This window comes from Lipotes vexillifer, unplaced genomic scaffold (genome assembly GCF_000442215.2).
Source record: "Lipotes vexillifer unplaced genomic scaffold, Lipotes_vexillifer_v1.1 scaffold123, whole genome shotgun sequence".
Lineage (NCBI taxonomy): Eukaryota > Metazoa > Chordata > Mammalia > Artiodactyla > Lipotidae > Lipotes > Lipotes vexillifer.
Window position 1 is genome coordinate 2,344,366 of NW_006783002.1, and position 16,248 is coordinate 2,360,613.

Below are 16,248 nucleotides of genomic sequence, written 5' to 3' on the forward strand. Positions count from 1 at the left end.
AGGCCTAATCTGCACAGTCATGATGAATAAGATAGAGACAGGAAAATCACAAGCCCCCAACTTCCAAATCATCCCAGGCCTTTAATGTCACTGTCATTATTAACATTATTTTCATTGTAGCAAAAGGGGCAGTAGATAAGAAACAGAAACATTTGAGCCTGATAAAAACACTTGGAATAATTTCCAAGGCACTGTCCTTCACCTTTCTAATGGTTCCAGAAGAGTTCTTCATTATTCATGGCATTCCCTTCAGAATAGTGCATTTTTCAAGGCAGTTGTCAAGATCACTCAGCTTCTGAATTTTTGTTTTCTGTATTTTTTGCTAGTTATTTTTTTTTCCTTATGGTTGAGTATCTAATGTCGAAGTTTTATTTTGTTAAGCCACTTAGCTTTTTAAAAAGTACTAGTACCAAAGATATTCTAAGCTTTTGTTCTTCAAGACACAAACACTCAACCAAGGGTGATATTTTCAATTTTATTTTGAAAAGGGACTTGAACATTAAAATTGAAGCCTTTGGAATTGGCAGGTGCTAAGTAGGAGAAAGGAGAAAAGACAGATATTTCCATTTTCAAAAGGATTTTAACAGTTTAGAAAAAAAATAGAACAGAGTATAAGAACAGACAAAAGTTAGAAAAAATAATGCTATTAAAAATACAAATGTCTAACTCTTTATCTCTTAAGTCCCAAATACCCCCATATTCTCTGCTGAAACCTCAAATCACATCATTAATTCCATAATTCCTATCTTTCCTGGATATCAAGATCTTCATTAATTCATTAAGCAAATATATAGTGAGCTTCTGAATTTTATGACACAGTATGTGAAGCACAGAGAATGGAATGCCCAGGTCTGACTTCAGGCTACTGTCTATCAGGGAACACTGACTCATAAACATATTACAAGCAAGTTACTAATGCCCCAAAACGAGAACACTAGTTTTTCTTACAAAGAAAGAAGAATAAATGCAAACAACATGCGTAAAAACATCGTGGGATGAACATCGTGGAAGATTTCATTCATTCATTTGCTTGAAAGATATTTATCTACCATGTGTTAGACAATGCAAAAGGAGCCAGGAAGACCATAATGTCACCTTGAACAAAGTGCATCATGATACACATTTCTTAGGAATACATAATAGCTAGGAATGTTTCTAATGTTTGGCTTTCGCCCAGTTAACAATACATTTTAATAAAATTTAAATGAGACGTTAAAAAAGAATGGTTTGCCAACAACTTTTAAAGATGATATATTTTAGTTACTTTTGTATCATCTAAAGTTTGAAATCTTTGAAATTTTTGATTTTAAAAATCAGATGTAATTTTGATCATTCTCCTGTTTTGTTTCTAAATGGCAAAATAAGATTGGTACCAGGGTGCTATTTGTTAACACTTTTCTCCAAATAAAACATTTAGGGTGCAGATAGTGTTTGTTCACAGTAAATAAGAGTAAATTATATATAAAATCACTATTTTTTAAAAAATTTCTAACAGTGGCTTTGAAAGGTTAGAGACATCCTGATATATTACTTAGTTTTGATCAAATGACCATGATTTACAGAACTAGTAAATGTTGCCTCACTGTGAATTTGCAGTTATAATATTTTCGTATTTGTGGTCATCATGGCCTGGTTTTTAACTTGTTTACATCAAGTGCAGATGCTACGGAACTGTCTCTTCAGTCAGACTCCCTGAGTTCAAATCTGGCTTCTACCTTACTTTGGGAAAGAATCTCATGTCTCTGAGCCACAGTTTTTTGATCTGTAAAATGACCATAAGAGTACCAACTATCTCCTAGAGTAGCTAACAGAATTATCTGAATTATTTCATGTAAAATAGATGGGGCATTTTAATACTTATTTAGTACTAAATCAAGGTATTGTGGAAAAATCACTGTAAATTACCTAGAGAATTTGGAATTTCAACTAATTCTACGTATGGCCCTACATAAATCACTAAAGTTACCAGAATCTATTTTTAATGCTGAAAATACCTACCACAGAGGTTATTCATGATGTTTGAGTCTGTGAAAATACAACAAGGAAACCTCATTTAAAATGGAGTCAGGAAACCCTGAAGGGAGAACACTCACGCACCACCACTCAGACCCCAGGAGTGAGAAGGAAGAATTTCTCCTCGCCCAGCAACAGCCGAACCAATGAGAAGCTGTCACCACCCTGGACTCTTCAAAGCGGCCCCTCCCAACTTCCTTTTTTTCCTCTATAAAAACAAGCCCTTCTCTCTGTTCTTTGAACTTACCTATGGTTCCCATAGTTCGCCTGTCCTGAATTGCAGTTCTCTGCTTTTCTGAATAAATTTATTTTGCTGGTAAAATAACTGGCTTTTTTTTTTTTTTTTAATTATGGTATTGTCCTTCCTGGTGAGTACTCTTCTGTTCTCTTTTTTTTCTTTTTTTTTTGTGGTACGCAGGTCTCTCACTGTTGTGGCCGCTCCCATTGTGGAGCACAGGCTCCGGAAGCGCAGGCTCAGCGGCCATGGCTCACGGGCCCAGCCGCTCCGCAGCATGTGGGATCTTCCCGGACCGGGGCACGAACCCGTGTCCCCTGCATCGGCAAGCGGACTCTCAACCACCAGGGAAGCCCCTCTTCTGTTTTCTTGTAACGGGATCTCACTCTGCTAAAATCTCTCAAGACATTCCTCCTTCTGGAACTCTGGCTCGTTTTCATGTTTAAAAACAATGGTCTCTCCTCATGCCCACTTTTAACTAATTGGACCAACTTAACCAAAAATAATTTAGAACTCCAGTGACCATATGGGGAACTTTCAATCTCCTCAGACTTGCTTTTCTTAGAACCAATTTAGAGTACCAGTGCTCTAATATGAAACAAATTGAATGGGATGCCTATTTTAATTGGTATCTTGAGGCTTCCCAAAGTATTCAGGACTCTAAAATCGCCTCTTTCCAAAATACCATTTCTGAATTGACCAAGGTTAATAAGCAGTTGAAAGCCGATTAGAAAAACAAAAAGCACTGGAGGCTTCTTCATGCCTTTCACCCTCCGCACTAACTTCCTCTCCTGCGGCACCTCTTTGTACCCTCTACTTCTGTATTCCAACCCTCTCGCTGAACAACTTCTTCCTTTTTCAAACCTGACAGAAACTGCCCTTTTAAAGCCAGACCCTCTGAGGATTCTGATGCTAAGCTCCTAATTTCTTATGTTTCCTGAACTAAGGCCAAACTATGAACCATAGTCAAAGATTTTCCTAAAGCTACTGAAGACCCTCATAGATTTGCTGAGGAATTTAATATAGTCTTCCAGACTTACCAACCAGCTTTCTCAGATTTATAACAGCCAGTTCACATGCTTATTGGTGAAGGCCAAGCCCAACAATGGATGAAAACAGCTAATTGGGATGATCCTGAAAAATATCTAGGACTGCAAATAGGAAACCAACCCGCTGAGCTGTTATATGATCAGGCTGGGCAACTGCTAAATAACTTCGGCTAGAAAGCCCTGCTTTCCCCAAACCTATTGATTGACATGAAATTCAGGCTTGTACCCAAGAGTTCAGTGAGCCTGTGAATAATTATTATAGGCTGCTCCAAATTATTTTTAAGGAAAATCCAGATCTTCCTATAGATGTTGAATCTACTTGGGTAGCCTTTAACCCCGTGTTTATTGTTGGGCTGAACCAGGGTCTTTCTCTTCTAGATAAAAGGACCAGGAAGGAATGGGAAACCATGTCCGCTCCAGCTTTAGTTAATTTAGTAAACAGCGTGCCCACACCCTAGATGATTTAATAAAAGGAAGACCACTGAAATCCTTAATTTGTAGCTCCAACAAATTGAGATCCCTAAACAAAACCAACCCCCTCCTGGTATTGTCATTATTGCAAAAGCCAGGACATTGGAAGAAAGAATGTTATAAATTTTAGTGCTCCAGGCACAGTCAGTTCTCTAACTAGCCTTTCCAAAGCCCTACTAACTCCCAATTATGAGACTCAGGAATTGCAGTGGCTTTTCCCAATCCTTCCTCTTAACCAGCTTGGAGAAATAGCTCTTCAGATTGGGAATGACTCTGTCCTTATAGACACTGTAGCCACCCTCTCAGTGCTCAAACTCACTGTTATTAAACAGCCAGTGCCTGTAAGTACTAAAATGGTTCAAGTAGTAGAGGTCTCTAAGCCTCAACAGGTTCCTATCTCTAAACCTATTCCCTTTTGTTTAGGCCCTCGAAGAGATACTCATCCTTTTCTCCTTAATTCTTCTGCCCCTATTTATTTAGTGGGCTGAGATTTCTTAGAGAAATATTATGCTGGAATTTTTCTCCTAAAAGGGGGAGATAATTCTAGAATTTCATAGCAGTAACCAAAATACCCAACAAAGTGAATCAAATGACCCTTCAGTGTCCTTTTTTTGCTTCTTCTGTGGCAACACTAGAGCTAATTTTAAGGATGTTAACCATTTGTCCTTATTGGATCAGCTGCAAGCCATCAAGCTCATAATAGAGGATTATAAACCTTAGGGCCTCCTTATCCCCTGTACTAGTCCTTGCAATATTCCTATTTTGCCTGTGAGGAGACTATCTTATGACTTGCTTCTTTGCTCCCCCAGGCCTCTTACTGGGGAGACAGAATCGACCAGTTAAAACAGAAAATTTTAATTAAAAATATTCTAAGTGACAAGGAAAAAACCCCCAAAACTTTTAGCCTTGAAAGTACACAAAGTCTCCAAGAAAAATTGCAGTTTTCTTACTCAGGTTTGATATTTGGGACACCTGATCTCAGAACAAAGGCTACATTTAGATCCAAATAGGCTTCATGGCATTCTGATCTTCTCCAAACCCCAAATTAAGCATCAATTAGAGTTTTCTTAGGCCAGCTGGCTGCTGTCAAAATTGGATTTCAAATTTCTTTCTTATGACCCAAGCTCTATGTGCTTTACTAAAACCAACAGACCTGACCCTATTATGTGGGAAGGTCAGGATGACTTAGCTGTTCAAACCCTGATGGAAAACTTGATAAATTTTTCTGCCCTTAACATCTCAGTTGTCAACTTTCCTCTTTATATTTGAAAAGGAAGGAAATGCCCTTGATGTACTCACCCAAAAGCATGGGGACCACCACTGAGTATTATAGCCAACAGCTAGATCCTGTGGCACACGGATAACCTCCTTCCCTCAGAGCCATTCCTGCCACTGACGTTTTAGCCAAGGCCATGGAAGAAAGTCATGAGATTCCCTCTATCTTTGTACCTCAGGCAGTAGAAGCCCTGCTGAATTCTATCACACTCAACCCTTTCAGCCAGTTGTCTACAGATCACCTCCTGAATCACTGGTGACTACAGGAAACGCCCTTGAATAATGCTGATTTCATTGTTGTTTACTGATTGTTCTTACTTAAAAGATAAAAATGGTAGATATTAGGCTGGATATGCTATTGCAACTCCTTTGAAGTCAATAAGGCAATACCTTTGATCTCAGCTACCTCAGCTCAACAGGACACCCTTATTCAGGCCTACGTTTTAGCCAAAGGCAAAACTGCAAATATCTATACTAACAGTAGTTATGCCCTTGGAGTAGCTCATGACTTTGGAATGCTATGGAAACAGTGAGGCTTCCTCACTTCCTGTGGAAAACATTATGTCCAGGAATTATTAGATTCTATACTCTTGCCAGCTGCTGTGGCCATTATCAAGGTTCCTGGGAATTCCAAACTTGATTCCCTATCGGCTAAAGGAAATTATCTCACTAATATTTCTGCCAAATGCTATTCTTAAGGAACCAACAATTCAACCTCTGTTATGATCCAAAGTGATGTTCCCCCAAATGATAATTTAGAACTAAAGATGTCCAGCAGTTGGCCCCAGAAAAGGAAAAACAATACTGGAAATCTAATAACTATTGTTTTGATAAAACGAATTCTGGCTTGGGCCAAATAACAATCCAGTCTTGCCAGAGGCTAAAATTTTCACCATTGACTACTGTACATTAAACCACTGGTCTTCAATACTGGTGTGTAGATGTTAACAAGGTCACAAAGAGTGCCTAGTTTGTTTGCCCTACCTTCCTGAAGTACAATTCAGGAATAGACCATTTGAGGTTTGGCAGATGGATTTTATATAGCTACCCCCATCTCACTCATGTAAATATATCTTGGTAATGATTTACACATTTTCTCACTGGACTGCAGTCTTTCCTTGTGGACAGGCTACTGCTACTACTGTGGCTAAAATCCTACTAGAAAATGTTGTCTATACCTGGGAAACCCCCCTTAAACTTCATACTGACTGGGGAATTCACTTCAGCAGTCAAGTGATTCCACAAATCTGTGCTGTTTGGCTGGTTTTTCAACACTTTCACTATGCTTACCACCTTCAGTCCTCAGGGCTAACTGAAAGCACTAACAGTATCATCCCTTCAAATACCCTGTCCAAAGTTACTGCCGTTAGTCCTTCTAAATCTCAGGTCTACCCCTTTTGGAACTCATAAGCTCCCCAATTTTGAGATAATCACAGGATGCCCTATGCATCCAGTTCCTGCCTCTTTTGATCCACAGCTGATAAAAGGAGATATACTTCAATATTGTAGAGGCCTAATTGCTTCCGTTGAAAATAAGCATGCTTTAATAGAGCAATCTTTTCACTGCACTCCTGGGAGATGAAGACCTTAAACATCACACCTTGAAACCTGGGAGATTTCAGCTGTTGGAAAAGGCATTTCCAGAAAGACACTCTTCAACCTCATTGGAAAGGGCTCTATCAGGTACAATTAACTAACTCTTGTGCTACAATACTTCAAGGAATAGACTCCTGGATTCATATATCACATCTAAGAAAACAACAAGCCCTGACTGGACTCACACACTATCTGGCCACCTGAAAGAAAGATTTCCAGGAATTTAAGCAGACAGCATCCAACAGACAGCTTTCCCAAGATGACCAAACCAGGTTTGCATACCTTTTTCTTGCTGTCATCTCCTCCCTCTCTTTCTTGGTCCAATCTATTGAAAAAGGGGAAAATCTTTCTGACTGTTGGAGCTGTTGCCAAAATGTCAGTCTATTCATGATGTCAGAGATCCCTTGGTCTTTTCTTTGACCCCAGATGCTAACTCTCAAGCCTATGGATGTTACCTATCAGATTAGGCTGATATGAAGAGGTATTCTCATATGTTGTTACACATTTGCCAATCATTACCTGACAGTTAATGGTCCTTTGACCTCTTTAGCTGGTTGCCTTCAGGTTTGGCTCCTGCTTTTTTGTTATTATAAAAACTAGGGTCATTATTCTGCTAAATTTTGTGCCTGTTGGCTTTCAAATCTTTGCAGAGGTAATATGCTCAAAGGAATGAAAATCTCCAGTGCTTATGTCAGATGGAAAATGCCTGAGAGTTCTCCCTCCTACCCCTTCTTGTTATGCAAATATGGCCTCACAGGTTTCAAGTCTGTGCACTCTCCCTCAGATGTGGGGATGTGGGACATGAAAACCAGAAAAGTTTCCTTCTGGCATCAAAGGATGAAACCATTAAATCTGAGAAACCTGACTCTTGATCAGCAATGCTACTGAGAAAAACATCTTGATCGAAAGAGGAAAATGTGAAAATAAAGGAAAGTTAATTTAAAATGGAGTTTGGAAGCCCTGAAGGGGGAGTTTTCATGCACCACCACTCAGACCCCAGTAGTAGGAAGGAAGAATTTCTCCTCGCCCAGCAACAGTACAGCCAATGAGACAATGTCACCATCCTGGACTCTTTGAAACAGCCCCTCACAACTTTCTTTTTCTCTTTATAAAAGCAAGCCCCTCTCCTATGTTCTCCAGACTTGCTTATGATTTGCCTTAGTTTGCTTGTCCTGAACTGCAATTCTCTACTCTTCCCAAATTAACGTACTTTAAAAAAATAACTGGCTCTTTGTGTGTGTGTGTGTGTGTGTGTGTGTGTGTGTGTTTTGTGAACAAACTAAATAATGAATGTGAATTAGTATACTCATTGTCCTGTTCTTGTACTGAATTCATATTTTTTAAAAATTTAGTCAAATTTATGGAAAAATATCAAATAAACATACCTAAAAAGCACATGACAAAGGGGAGAAAATCTTTGCTATAAATATAGTAGACAAGGTTTATAATTCTTGATATACAAAAAGCTCTTAGAAATCAATTTAACAACCCACAAAGGTTTCCATAGAAATATGGGCAAAGAACCCAAGAAGGTAATTGTCAAGACAAAAACTAAATGTCAAATAAATATATGAAAAATGTCAACCTTTTTAATTTTAAAAAATGAGTTTTTTGTTTTGTTTTCACTTATTACAGAGTGCTTTCCATGATGTGGTGGCTGTCTCACATATGGCTGCTGGAACCTCCTATCCTCCTATTACTATAACTTAATGAGACCTCTAATTATTATAACCTTTACAGAGAGCAGGTTGTCAATATGTACCTAGATCTTTAACAATGGTCACAGCTTTAGGTCTACTAATTCATTCAAAGGATATAACCAGAGATGCTGAATAACTGTTATGCATGAAGTTGTTCAAGCATACCTTAATTTTTAATAGCAAAAAACTGTAAAAATTTCAGTGTGCAACAGGAGTGGAATTGATTTTAAAAACAAAGAGTAGTGAGAGAAAATGCTTCTGATGTTATGTGAAAACAGCAATTTGAGTTATGTGTGTGTTATTGATTATAAAACCAGGTTATTAATGAGTTAGACTCCTTAAGGCTCAATTTAAATGGGCTTTACTTTCCCCCAACACTACATTCAATTTGCTATGTCACCCCTTTTTTCCACACCAACTGGATAGCATCTTTGGCATGTAACATAGCTGTCTGGTCGTTAGAATACTCTTATTTTCAGGAATTGAGAAGTCTGGTTCACAATGGCTGGGTTTGGAGAAACATTACAGTGCCTTCTACTCCTATGAAATCCATTCAAGACATCCTCTTCTCTTTTTCATTACAATGAAACTTCAGTCATTTTGTATGTAGCTTGGAAATATGTTATGGATGGGCTAGCTAGAGATTCTGGATTGATTTTGGTCACCGCTCAGCAAGTTTAGAGTAGATAGAGCAAGCACTTCTCAGAATATGTGGGTGTTTATCACCTATCATCCTGAACTGCACTGATGAATCCAGCTCCTCTTTTTAGGATATGTGAGTACTTATAGTTCTCAGCTTTGGGGCATTTCTTAAAAATAAGGAAAAATGTCTTCCAACTTTGCAAAATGCCTTCACAATTTTGGAATTGCAGATTATTTCTGCTTTATTTTTGATATTGTATCTTACAAGTTTTCTAGTGATCTGGTCTTTATAAGAACAAATAAGAACTACTAAGTAATTCCATTTTGTTGGTACCAAGGTACATTATTCACATCACGTAAAGTACGTTATAATCTACTCAAGGGCAATAATCATTTGTATTTTTTATATAAATCATGGGTACTGAATAAAATCATTTTATTTATTTAGAAAAATGTCCAGAAAAGTAAATAGATTACTCAGTACTGATCTTTGAGAGGGAAGAAAATCGGACTTGGGATGGAATTTTATTTACCCAAATAATAATGTGATATAACCATACATTTATTACTACTACCACTTCTGCTTGATAGAACTGCACTGCAGCTGCTCACTGTGGCATAAACACTTTGTTAAATGTGATATATGAAGTTTTCTAGTTTTATCCCATGATATCTGAAAATAACTGGTTGTTTCAAACAGAGGCTTAGAGCAGTGGTGTATTTTTTACCATGTTTACTCAACTAGTTGGCACAATTTTGCTATTCAAACTCTGCTTGAAATAACTAGAAGTTCATGTGCTTTCCACTGCCTCAGACTAGAGGAAAAAAATATATTAGGAGAACAATGGAGCATGGTGTCATCATTATATTCAAAATGCCTTCTCTTGCCAAGGTGAAAAATCACCATGGATAATTGGCCCTGGATAATCAAGGTACATTAGATTATTGGTATCTGGTATATTTGGATAAAGAAGATGGTCAGTGTAAGTAGGAATATATAATATGTAAGATATAATGTAGTGTAGCATAACATTTTCCCATGTAGAACTTATTTTGTCTTGTAAAGGGTGATTTAATTATTACAGCTTGCAAAGTCCTCCTTTTATTGAGATTAACAGGGTAGAATGCTGTAGCCACACACTGAATCCCATGGCTGGCGTGAATCTAACAAAAACCAGTCACTTCATTCAATTTCTTTCTTCCTCCAAAATGCAATTAACAGACTGTGATTAGTTGAACAAATTCCAAATCGTATTCAAATGAAAGCAATTTACCCAGAGTCTGGATCCAACAGGTGATCATTTCAAAGCTCCTGGAAGAATTGGATGATTTTATCTAATTGTTCTCAGGAAGAAATGGATTTAAATGCATGGTTCCAACAGGCTCCTCCATGCACAGCGCATATGGTGGTTCAGTGCTAGCCTTTCAGCTTCATTAGCCCAAAGGGCAGCCTGGGTAATTACATCTTGCTTCCAAAATATTTTTATGGTGAACAAAAATGTTCAATCTAGCACAAAATAACAACTGAAACTTCCTAACAACGAGGCAAAGAAAGTTCTAGGTGTATGTGTTTATAGGGGTGTTTGTATTGGGGAGAGGGGGAAGAGTAGCAAAAGACTAATAAATAAAAATTGTTTGTGTGCTAGATGTGAAGCACTTAAAAAGACTTCACTTACTTTGTACTGTGATAATAAAAGTGTGAGGTGTGCATTACTTCCTCCATTCTTCCAAGGAAGAAACTAAAGCTTAGAAAGTAGTACTAAAATTTGCATAAATCACACATGGTTTGAACATGAAAAAGCAGGATTTTCAAAACCACATATAAATATGTAACACTAAAGGCCTTTTTCTTTCCTCTCTACCAGGTTGCCTTATATTTCAAGCACCATATAAATTTGGTCGACACATTCTGTCTTCATTTCACACAAGAAAGTTAATTTTAAAATTACATAATTTTTTTGGTTTTGTTTCCAGTTCTGCATATAAGGAATGAACTTGAAAGTCACCAATCCATCATAACAAGTAAAACACTAAACAGACTGAAAAATCACAACTCTTTTTGGATCTGTAAGAGAGGTAAGGACATAGGACAATTTGCTGCCCCCATGATTGGAGAGAAAGACAGGTGAATACAGAGAGTTGTGACTTACCAGAGCAGGGACTCATGAGTGGAAAACACCTTGAGAACACATGCCCAGGTAGAAAAGCCTAACTGTAATTGATGAGCTGCTGAAGATCCAGTATGGACAAGTCTGAGAATTAAAAATGTCAGGGGGAACCAGTTATAAGAGGGGCTACACACTATTGTGAGTTTTACCTCCAGGAGCTTGACCAAGTTCCCACATTAAATATCAAAGAAAAATCCTCACATGCTTCTAGAAGGCAGAGGGGAAAAGGAACCATTGTAGAATATACCAGTGTACTGTTCTTCTTGACAAATGCTGCCCTCAGAAGAAACTAGTCAACTAGAGGCTTACCTGCTAAAGGATTATCAGAGTCTCACTGAGCTGGGTGAAGAGAGACACTAATAGTTAATTCTTTCCCACTTGTAGGGGAAGAAGGAAAAACAAACAAACTGAGAAACACTTGTGAAATTCAGAGTCCATAGACATAGGCCCATTAAAAAACTGATACCTTATGATAGGACTATAGAGTGTTTCCCCTCCTTCGCACCTTGCCACCACATTACCAAAGACCTATTTACAGTAGTTCCTTTTACCTGGTACATCATGTATGGCTATAAAAAAAAATGTAAGGCATACTAAAAGGAAACACACACGCGCGCACGCACACACACACGTACACAACTGGAAGAGACAGAGCAATCATCAGAACCAGAAATATTATAGATGATGGAATCATCACACTAGTGATTTCAAACAGCCATGGTTAATGTGCTAAAAGCTCTAATGGATAAGGTAGACATCATTCAAGAACAGATGGGCAGGGACTTCCCTGGAGGTCCAGTGGTTAAGGCTTCGCCTTCCAATGCAGGGGGGTGAGGGTTCAATCCCTGGTTGGGGAGCCTCGTGGCCAAAAAGCCAAAACAAAAAAGAAGCAATATTGAAACAAATTCAATAAAGACTTTAAAAATGGTCCACATCAAAAACAAACAAACAAAAAACAGATAGGCAATATAAGCAGAGAGACAGAAATCCTAAGAGGTAACAAAAAAGAAATGCTAGAGATCAAAACGCTGTAATAGAAATAAAGAATGCTTTTTGTGAGCTTATTAGTAGGCTATACACAATGTGGAAAGAATCTCTCAACTTGAAAATATATGAAGAGAAACAACAAAAAATGAAAAGCAAAGAGAACAAAAAATAAGAAAAAGAGAACAGAATATTCAAGGCCATTGGGATGTCAACAAAAAGCATAAAATATGCATAGAATACCATAAAGAGAAGAAAGAAAGGAGCAGAAGAAATATTTGAAACAATAGTGATTGAGAATTTCTCCCAAATTAAAAGCAGACACAGATTTAAAAAGCTCAGAGAACACCAAACAGGAAAAATGCTAAAACACAAAGAACGAAAAAAATCCTACATCTTAGACATATTGTTTCAAACTACAGAAAATCAAAGATAAAAAATTGTGAAAGAATCCATAAGGAAAAAATACATATAAAGGAACAAAGATAAGAATTACATCCAGTTTCTCCTCAGAAAACACACAAGCAAGATGAGAGTGGAATGCAATATTTAAAGCATTAAAAGAAAACAAGCACAAACCTAGAATACTGTACCCTGAAAAATTACCTTTTAAATGTAAAGGATAAATAAAGACTTTCTCAGAAAAACAAAAGGGAATTTGTTACCAGTAGATCCACCTTGCAAGAAATGTTAAAAGTAGTTCTTTAGAGAGAAGGAATAATATAAGTCACAAACTTGGATCAACATAAAGAAAGGAAGAAAATCAAAGAAGGAATAAATAAAAGTAAAATAAATTATTTCTTCTTATTCTTAATTGATCTAACAGATAAGTCTGTTCAGAATAATAATGTATTCAATGATGTGTTATATATGTATATAAAACATGTATATATACATGTGAAATAAATGACAGCAATGATACATGGGATGAGGGGGGAATTGGGATTACTTTATTATTATAAAGTATTTAGACTACTTGTGAAGCATTACATGTTACTTTAAAAAATGTATTTATCAAGCACATAAAATGTTAAAGTCATGATGTAGATACTGTGGGAAATGCAAATACTACTTTATCTCTTAGGTATTTATACTGTGAAAGTTAAAAAAGTCCTTCCTTCTCAAAACCCTATAATAATATAATCTTAGGTATTTAGACTAATATATTTCCATCTTTAAGTAAAGTGAAACAATCACTGTTTTCCCAACATTGAATCTGACAGGACATCCTCTTGACTCTGCCTTCAAAACATATTTATAATTAGCATAGTTTAATTTAAGCATTTCCAGAAAGTCAGGTCTAGTGGTGATAAATTTTCTTACCTTTTGTTTTTCTGAGAGAGGTTCTATCTCTCCTTTATTTCTGAAGGACAACTTTGCCAGGTAAAGTATTCTTTGTTGGTACTTCTTTTATTTCAACACCGTGAATATACCACCCTACTCTCTCTTAGTCTGCAAGGTTCCTGCTAAGAAATCTGCTAATAGTCTTGTAGGAATCCTCTTGTATGTGAGGAGGGTTTTTTTTTTTTCTCTCTTACACGTTTAATTTTCTCTTTGTTTTTGATTTTATTTTTCTATTACAATGTGTCTTGGAGAAGATCTCTTTTGAGTTGAATATTTTAGGGGACCTATGAGCTTCATAAACTTGGATGTCCAAATCTCTCCCCAGCTTTGGGAAGTTCTCAGCCATTATTTCTTTAAATAAGCTCTCTACCTCTTTCTCCTTATCTTCTCCCCTGGGACTGCAATAATGTGTAGATTGTTTCACTTTGTGGTATCCCATAATTCCTGTAGGCTTTCTTCACTCGTTTTCATTCATTTTTCTCTGTCCTCCTTTGACTGGAAAATTTAAATGATATGTCTTAGACTTCACAGATTCTTTGTTCTGTTTGATCAAGTCTGCTGTTAATGCTATCTATTGCATTTTTCATTTAATTCATTGTACTCTAAAGCTCCAAAATTCTATGTGGTTCGCTATTATTATTTCTATTTCTCTGTTACACTAGTTTTGTTCATGTAGTGTTTTCCTGATTTCATTGGATTGTTTTGCTCTTTATTCTCGTAGTTCACTTAGCTTCCTTAAAACAACTATTTTTTTTTTCAAGGTAAAGTGTGATATTTATTGTAGTCTATGTGTACCTCTTAACCATTTAACATGTATAAAACTGTGCTACTGTGTTTATTAGGTTTCCACTTTTTTTTAATGTCTCACTGATAAAGTTTTTGAACGATGTGCTCCAACACAGTTCTACTGTGCAATTCTGTACAGTACAGTGACTTTTAGGATCACACATGTCACGTGAGAGCAGAACTGACTGTATCATCTTCCATTTATCACTTCTGCATCTCTTAGCATCTTGCCAGCTAAGTCATCTCTTCTACCAAAGTATTTCCCAGTATTTGTAACTAGTAAATGTGACTTTAACAAATAGAACCACCTGCAAGATACATTTCCTATGCCTGTTAACTTATCTAAATTCTGATACAGTAAAATTTCCTTCTGATCAGTATTACCCATCAGACCATGGTAACCACAAGCAAACCAGGTTACCAGCAGAGAGGGCAGAGTTCACCCCAGAATGGTCAAATGGTCAAGCTCAGAGAATGTGACAATGAGTAGAGATATTAGGGGCTGGCAAGATGGGGCTCCCGGCTCTCCCAAACACTGATTGTATTCCAGTTCCTTCTCAACAATTTCTCCATTTGCTTATGGCCACTTCAGGGACAACCCATCCAAGACGTGCAGACAGAGGAGAAAGCAAATACATTCAAATTAATCCTCGAATGCTGGGTTCCTCCAAGAGCATCTCCCTTTTCAGGAGAGGATCTACATATCACTGCTTTGTGACCAGCACAGAGCTATTTCAGGATTATGTTAAATGAAATCACCCTTGATTTGCTATCAATAAGAGACAATTTTAAGAAATAGCAAAGAGAAGATGTACAATGTGGAGGGCATTTCATCTGGCAGAAGCACCCATGTGGCCCCTCCATCTTCTTCCTGGCTGATTCTCACTTGACCCCTGAGAAAACAACTATTTTAAATTCTTTATCAGGTAAAATAAAGGTCTCTATTTCTTTGGGGTCAGTTACTGGGAAATTATTGTGTTCCTTTGATGGTGTCAATGTTTCCTTGATTTTTCATGTTCCTTAAAGTCTTCTGCTTCTGTCTTTGAATTTAAAGAAGGAGCCACATCCTCTAGTCTTTATCGAATTCAGGAGAGAAATCCTTCTGTCACCCCTGTTAGGGATTCTGAGTTTCTCAGACCTTTTCTATGGGCACACTTGCTCCATACTTCTTGTTCCATCCTTGGGGGAGTTCTTAAGATTGTATGTCTTCTCTTGATGCTACAAAGCTAGGGCAGGTGCTGACAATGTCCTGTTTGGTTTCCCTAGGGTAGTGCTAAATGCTCAAGTTTGTGTGGTTTCTCCCATTCTTGTAGACTTGAGCCAGCTTTCTGAGTGTGCTCACTAGTCATCTAAAAAAACTCAAACTGCCCAAAGGTGTGTACATAGGAAGCTGGCTGGCTAAGGGGTTGGTATGTGTATGGCACGCAGAGCACTGGTGGTGTCTATGGCCAGTGTGGGGATCTTCAGATGAGGTGTCCCCAGAGGCTTGTGGTTGAAATGCCTGACTGAGTACATAAGGCAGTTAGTAAGGTTCACATTCTTATGATAACTTCAGAGTCCTGGTTGCTGTTCTGTTGGCCCTTCACTGCCCCTTAGTTGTATAGCACACTCCAATATTCTGAATGCGGTGAGAAAGAAATGAGCCTCTTTGGCTCTTTCTTGCATAGCTGGGGAATCCAGGCATTTACTCATAAACTTTCAGTATCTCCCTTTGGGGAAACTACAGGCCAAGGAGATAAAATGGTGCCATCTTGGGGAAGGGTGTTGCAGGTAAAGTAAAATTTTCTGTTTCCCTCTTCAGTGAGTTCAACATCAGGTTTTGGTTTTTGGTTTTTGTCTTCCTTCCTTCCTTCCTTCCTTCCTTCCTTATTTTTCTTTCTTTCTTCCTTTTATTCCAGTGGTGTGCTAGAAATTTTTGCTAATCTACCAGAATTGTACAAAGACATTCTTGTTCATGCGTGATTGTCAAAATCACTGTTCTTTGG